The sequence below is a fragment of the Arachis hypogaea genome, chromosome 14, assembly GCF_003086295.3.
Source record: "Arachis hypogaea cultivar Tifrunner chromosome 14, arahy.Tifrunner.gnm2.J5K5, whole genome shotgun sequence".
In the NCBI taxonomy this organism is placed as follows: domain Eukaryota; kingdom Viridiplantae; phylum Streptophyta; class Magnoliopsida; order Fabales; family Fabaceae; genus Arachis; species Arachis hypogaea.
In genome coordinates this window covers 17411788-17417580 of record NC_092049.1, presented here as the reverse complement: position 1 = coordinate 17417580, position 5793 = coordinate 17411788, and positions in this window count along the sequence as shown.

Here is a 5793-nt window from a genome sequence, read left to right as displayed (position 1 = left end):
ACTACCTATGAAAGCATAAATGGTGGCACAGTTTTAATGGGCAATGATCATGCTTGTAAAACTATGGGGTTGGGTACTGTAAGAATCAAGATGCATGATGGTGTCGTAAGAACCTTAAAGGATGTAAGACATATTCCAGACTTGCGGAAAAATCTTATCTCCATAGGTTTGTTGGAGAAAAATGGTTGCAAAATAGTTGCGAAAAATGGGGTACTAAAAGTTGTTCGTGGTTCTTTGGTAGTGATGAAAGGAGTTCATCACAGTAATCTTTATTCTCTTTTGGGGACAACGGTTATAGGTGAGTTAGCAGTTGGAATCGGTGGAAGTAGAGATCAAACAGATTACACGAGAATATGGCACATGCGGCTTGGACATATGTCAGAGAAAGGCCTATCATTGCTTTGTGGACAAGGTTTGCTGAAGAATATGAAGAAACCACAAATGAAATTTTGTGAGCATTGCGTGTATGGAAAGGCACATAGGGTGAAGTTTTCTACAAGCAAGCACAAAAGCAGAGGGTTGTTAGACTATGTGCATACTGATGTTTGGGGCCCGGCTAAAGTTACTTCCAAGGGTGGTTCCAGGTATTTTGTTACTTTTGTTGATGATTATTCCAGGTATGTTTGGATTTACTTCCTCAAACATAAAAATGAGGTATTCGACACTTTTAAGCAGTGGAGAGCAATGGTTGAAAATCGAACAGGTAGGAAGTTGAAAACTCTACAACCAGATAATGGCACAGAGTACACGGATGGAGCTTTCAAGGAGTTCTGTGATCGAGAAGGCATTGCAAGACACTGGGCAGTTAGAGAAACACCACAACAGAATGGAGTCGCCGAATGAATGAATCGTAACACTACTTGAGAAGGCAAGGTGTATGCGCTCTAATTCTGGGTTAGGCAGAGAATGGTGGGCAGAATCGGTTGCTACAGCTTGCTACATAGTGAATCGATCCCCACATTCTTCTCTAGATGGAAACACACCTTATAAGGTATGGTCAGGGGAACATGCAGATTACGAGAAACTCAGAGTCTTTGAATGCACAGCCTATTATCATGTCAAAGATAATAAGCTTGATGATAGAGCTAAGAAGCCAATCTTTTTGGGGTATCCAAAAGGGGTTCAAGGCTATCGCCTTTGGAGTGTAAATGATTCTAAGTTTGTAATTAGCAGGGATGTTACCTTTGATGAACGATCTATGGTAGCTTTGTCTAAAGATGTGGTGCCAGATGATGGTGATGTTGGAAAAACTTCAAATAGTCAAGTGGTGGAGATAGAGTCTAAATACCAACAAATAGACTCTAATAATGTTCAGGTGGAGCATCCTAATGCTACTCGAGATGACGCAGAGGATGAACTTGATCATGAAGAAATTCAGCGAGAAAATGCACATGCATTACAACAGCAGCAGCAGGATTCTTTGGCATCTACTAGGCCAAAGAGGAATTATAAATTTGTTCAGAAGTTCGGGTCAGACAAGCCTTTGAGACATTATGGGCAGCTAAACTTGGTAGATTATGCACTCTCAGTGGAGGATGATGAGCCGGTCACCTTCAAACATGGTATCAAAGACAAAGATAGAGAGAGTTGGTTGGTTGCTATGGAGGAAGAGATGCAATCTCTTCATAAGAACAAGACATGGGATGTGGTCCCATTGCCCGTGGGAAAGACTGCAATTGGTTGTAAGTGGGTGTATAAAAGAAAAGAAGATCCTACTAAGTCAGATGGTACAAGATTCAAAGCTAGGTTAGTAGCAAAGGGATTTGCACAGAAAGAAGGTGTTGATTACAATGAGATATTTTCTCCTGTGGTGAAACACACTTCCATACGAGTGCTTTTAAGTCTTGTCGCTCATGGTGATCTTGAGTTGGAACAACTAGACGTGAAGACTGCATTCTTGCATGGTGACTTAGAGGAAGAAATTTACATGTATCAACCTGAGGGTTTCAAGGTTGAGGGTAAAGAAAGTCAAGTATGTCGCTTGAGGAAATCGCTATATGGATTTAAACAATCTCCTCGGCAATGGTATAAGCGATTTGACTCTTTTATGTTAAAACAAGGTTTTTCCAGAAATAATTATGATTGTTGTGTATACATTCGTAAGCTTCCTAGAGGTGATTATATCTATCTTCTATTATATGTGGATGATATGCTTATTGCCTCTAAGAGCAAGGTAGAGATAGATATGTTAAAGGTTCAACTTGGTAAAGAATTTGAAACAAAAGACTTGGGTGCTGCACGAAAAATATTAGGCATGGAAATTAAAAGAGAGAGATCAAGGCAAAAATTGTTCTTGAGCCAAAGAGGATACATTGAGCGCGTCATTGAAAGGTTTGAAATGAAAAATGCTAAGCCGGTGGTAACGCCATTGGCTCCACATTTTAGGCTCTCTAGTAAACAATCTCCCACAACAGCAGAGGATAAGGCTTACATGGAAAATGTACCTTATGCTAGTGCAGTCGGTAGCCTAATGTATGCTATGGTATGTACACGCCCAGATATTTCACAGGCAGTAAGTGTTGTTAGCAGGTTCATGGAAAACCCGAGTTAGGCACACTGGGAAGCAGTCAAGTGGATATTAAGATACTTGAAGGGCACCATTAACACAGGTTTATGCTTTAGTGGAAAATCATGTCAAATCAGTGGCTTTGTTGATTCTGATTATGCTGGTGATCTAGATAGAAGACGTTCTACGACTGGTTATGTATATAAAATACATGGTGCTCCGGTTAGTTGGCGATCGATATTACAAGCTACAGTGATACTATCTACTACAGAGGCTGAGTACATGACAGTAGCAGAAGGGGTGAAAGAAGCACTGTGGCTAAGGGGTCTTCTAGATGATTTAGGGCTGAAGCAATATTGCGTGGATCTGAATTGTGATAGTCAAAGTGAAATTCATTTGGTTAAAAATCAGGTTCATCATGCTCGTACCAAGCATATTGATATTAGATATCACTTCGTGCATGATGTTATGGAGAAAGGTGACATTTCACTTGTAAAAGTACACACGGATGAAAATCCCGCTGACATGTTGACTAAAGTGGTGTCAGGAAGCAAGTTCCAACACTGTTTGAAATTGCTCAATATTATTCCATGTTAGGCAGTCATTGTCAAATGATGCAACCGAATACGAATACCATTCTTTGATCGTCCAAAATTTGCGTAGATTTCAAATTGTGAACGAGGTGGAGAATTGTGAGGGAGAGAGAAAGAAAAGGAAGGCTAAGAGTTATTATAGAAAAGGAAGGCTAAGAGTTATTATAGGAAAGTTTTATTTCTATCCGTTGAAATTATAGCATATAACCACTATATAAATGTTTGTAGAATTTCAATTCAATCATCATCAACAATAACAACTACATTCACATCTTCTTTTCATATTATTATTATTATTATTTTATTTTATTTCCTTTTCTCTTTAGTAATTATATAGCGAGTGCATTATTGTGAGTAGTGTTCAATTTCATATTACTTTGTAGCTATTAGAAGTCAAAATTTCGCTGCTGACTCAACACATATTGAATGGTTAACTATCGGATTTTTTATCCAACAGTTTTAGGACTAAAACAATTTATATCATTGGTCATATCATAATGCCAGTTAATCTAACCAATCTTAAAATGAATTGCGAATTAATTAACCTTATTAATAAAACAATTGTTTCTTACAAAACTTGTCCCCCAACATAATCCTATTTGAACTAATAAATATAGTTGTTTCAACAAATACCTTGTGAAGCTATAAATATTTAAAAGTGCTACAATACTTTCTAATAACACGAAAAGAAAAGAATAAAAAAAAAATCATAGCATCAGTGATTGTCTAATTACTTTTTTTAAAAAAAATTTAAATAAAAATATATACATAAATAATTATATCTCTAATATAAAATATAATAATTTTTTATAATGACTGATTGTCTAATTATATTTTAAAAAAATATCCAACATATGTATTTTCATCGGTTAACAATTATAAAAGATAATTCGCTTCATTACTTTTGTTATAATATGCTTTTTATTCATTTGTTATTTTTGCCTGAAAACCACCAAAAGACAGTTTTGTTGGAAATAAGTAGTATGGCCACAATCTAATTAATTATGTGTCAAATAATTTGGTATTGTTATTATATTAAAATGTTAATATAATAGGTCCTTGATTAAATTTAGTGATTTATCATTATGATAGTGATCATAATATTGAGAGATAAATATTTTATTATTTAATCTAAATTATTCTTGGTCACAGGATTATTAAAAAGGACATTATAATTCGAAAATATCAATATATATATATATATATATAATGGTCTTCATTGGATGAAGATTAATATATCTCATTTATTAAATTATATATATATATATATATATATATATATATATATATATATATATATATATATATATGGTGCATATAGAGATATGACAACTGAACTGACTCACTTTGAGAATTCCTAATGGTTATAATTACCGCATATTTGTCAATAGGATATTATCAAGATGAACATGGTAATAGAGTTTTCTTTGACCTGCGACTATCATAGTAATTAACAATGTATTTATTATACTTTGATTCCGGACACCTAATACCCTAGGGTGCAAGTTGAATGGATATTGGGTATGATTGATTTAAATACTTGTAGAATTAATGATTAGTCAATAAGGAATCCGTCAACTCTCGGTAAAGAGTTTGAGCTCTACGATTATAATGGCTGAGATGAATAAACCTTGGCCAAGGGGATTGAATGAATGAAGAAATGAGTTTCTTTAAGTCATTCACAGTTCATTATAATAATGGTAACTGTAACACCCTACTACACAGAGCTTTACGCTTAAGTCGTAGAACAGAGGTAGTATGGTGTTACGGACCTCTAATCATAAAATACTTACATATAATAATGGAAAAATATAATATACTAAGAATATTGAAAAACGGGTAAAGCAAAATCGAAAAATAAAAAGCGCAACGTTCAGGAAACAGAATTGCTTGTGTGCTAAGAAACCTAAAGGTTATAGATATAAATAAGTGAAAGAGTGAGTAGAGAGCCAAGAATACAGCAAAACTAGCTCCTGACTCAGCCTGCGAAGCCAAGGTTGGCCGAAAAATATTTACATACATATACAAGTATCCCAAAATACCCAAAATACAGAAATAAGGCCCTAACTCTCCTTTAACCTCTATGAGGGACAAAAATATCAAGTTTCTTGGAGAGAAAGCTAAGTACATATATACACAAACTGATAATCAAAAGAACCCAGGGATTACTCCGCTTCAAGAATCCAGACGCCTAGCGAGGAGCCTCTTGACCTACATCTGAAAACAACAACATAGTATGGGGTGAGAACCAGAGGTTCTCAGCATGGTAAAGGTGTCACGCATATAATATATAAGGTCCTGTGAATGCCAAAGGCAATGCTAGAACGCCAACATACAGCTATAAAACTTCAACTCTAAGCAGATGCCATAAAAGGGGTAGGTGACCTAAAGAATTCCAAACTTACTTACTTTAAACCTAACATTAACACCAAATCGGTCCACCTTTCCTCCGCTCTTCCATCACCATTGATTTAGCAGAGACAAACAACCAAACAATTTCACACACAAGTAGGAAACAGGTAGTGCAAATAGCAAATATATCAGTTAGTATGATATATATTCAGTTAGGCAATCCCAAGTAATGCATAGCAGACAAAGCAAACAGAATGCACATGATGTATGTCTGTCCTATGGCTGATGAGGCTCATCTATTGGTTATCCAGCCAACCCGACAAGTCCGAAAACCTTAGACTA